The sequence below is a fragment of the Nicotiana attenuata genome, chromosome 1, assembly GCF_001879085.1.
Source record: "Nicotiana attenuata strain UT chromosome 1, NIATTr2, whole genome shotgun sequence".
In the NCBI taxonomy this organism is placed as follows: Eukaryota; Viridiplantae; Streptophyta; class Magnoliopsida; order Solanales; family Solanaceae; genus Nicotiana; species Nicotiana attenuata.
Window position 1 is genome coordinate 8555550 of NC_031989.1, and position 2272 is coordinate 8557821.

Consider the following 2272-nt stretch of genomic DNA (forward strand, 5'->3'; position numbering starts at 1 on the left):
TACAACTTTAAAACACCTACTACAATTGAACTAGAATAAAAGAAAGACACAATGGAATTGGTTCTTCTATCTTGTCCAAGTAGCTTCAGGAATGCACACTTGAATCTCACGTAAATTGCTTTGCAAAAAGCCTTGCTATTTTGCTCTTCAATTTAGTTTCACTTCTGCGTTTGTGCAATCCCTGTAAAAGAGAACAATCATTATTATTTATAGAGTTAGTAATCAGAGTTTGATTAAAACTCGAATTGCTGATCCTTCATCAAATTCGAGTCCTAGAACAATTCAAACTCCAATCCTTATTATTTGATCCGGATGTAGTTCTCTTCACATAAGGAGACTTCAACTCCTTATCCTATGCAACCTTTTCGATCAACTCAGAAGATATTGTTGCTGACCCTTGAGACCTATCTTCACACGTATGTCACTGTGTCTGTCTCACATGATGGACCTGGTTCATGACTGAGTTCATTTTGTCAATCTTCAAAACTTCATCTGAACTTGGGCCAACAAGAGCAATCTTTAGAGATTCAATCCATCCTTTCTCTTTTTAGTGGTATCTTTACTAAAATATTTTTTAGTGGTATCTTTACAAATTGATTTATATATTGAAATTATATGATTACATTGAATATAGTTAAATACATCAAATACATTGAATACATGAAGTATAGCATGTCCTCTATAGTGCAAAAATATATAAATACATACTGCAGATACATTTGAATACATAAAATTATATTAATTAGAAAAACATATGAATACATTCTACAATACATTGAATACATACTGCTAAATATATACTGCTGGACAAAATAGTGAAACAAAGTGAAGCTTTGAAATTATATAATTACATTGAATACAGTTAAATACAGTGAATATATTGAAAAAGTAGAAAAAACTAAAGACAGTGAATACAATAAAATACATGAAATACAACGAGATACATTGAAATACAATGAAAAAAAGGTAACATACTCTTCAAGTTCCTCAGCTCCAAACTCCATCCCCAATCCACCGATATCCAGGCCGCTTCCATGTGGGGCGTCGCTGCTGATACCGGCGCCCCCTGAGTCGTCCAGGTAGTGAATCTCTCATTTCTGCTTTGAAAATTTTGAGATCTGCACTTGTATTTCTCCAGATCTTTGTTTCTCCTTTATCTTTTTTTCTTTTTTTCCAGATCTTTGTTTCTACTTACCACAACTCTCTGGAGCAAAAAAGGTTGAAAATTGAGAGAGACAATGGAGATGAATCAGTGGAGAATCGTTGATAGAGAGAATGGGGAAGAGAATGGCACTGTGACGGAGAGAAATTGGAGAGAGAGATCGTGGAGAGAGAAGTTTACTTCCTATACCATAATTTTGTGAGGGAAAAAAAAGAGAATGAAGGAGAGAGAAAAACCATACACGGCGTATTTAATGGCTTAAAGGTAGGAAGTGACCATAAATAGATATTTTGCTATAAAAATTAAAAGGTAGCTATAGGAGATAATTTTTTTAAAAGAGTATTTATTTATAATAAATAAGGTATCAACCTTTGTTATAGGAGGTAAGATTTCCTTGAAGAGAATATGCATATGTTATTATGCTGGCTGGGAACAAACAATCAAATTTTGATATGTTTAAGTGTTATAAAGGATTAATTGAAAAGCCAACAAAGGAGGAAATTTAAAACCGACGAAATGATCGAGGAGGTGTTATTCTTTCCAATGAAGGATAACAATTAATTTATATATAGAGAAATTTCTACTAAAAAAGTAACACAAGATAATCCTCCAATGACTATCGGTAATAAAGTAAGCCAAGATGATGCTCCGGTACTTGGAGTGAGAGCGAACTAAATAATTGGAGTGAGAGCGAACTAACTCTGGTATTTGGTAATAGATGAAAGAAAAATACACCAAAAAATATCATTTACAAGGAACTATTTGGTGAGATAAGTCTAATTACACGTTTGTACTTAGCTTATAAAGCCATATTAACTAAAAATCATATGTATCTAAGTAAATTTTGATTTTTCATTAGTTAAGACAATAATTATCTTGACCTCGATCATTGTACCAGGATTTATATGGGTCGTTCACAAAAACTTGTAATTTATTCTTTCATGTATTAATTAGTCAAAAATTATTTTGATAATATTGATATCTTTTATGAAAGTATGTATTACATTGAGTCGGCATATACGTGCAACTTTTGCGTGTCGAGAAATTTCATAAAGCTTGAGAGTAGATTAGTTCCCGTCTATTTTCACTGCCTCTTCTACTGAGTGCTGA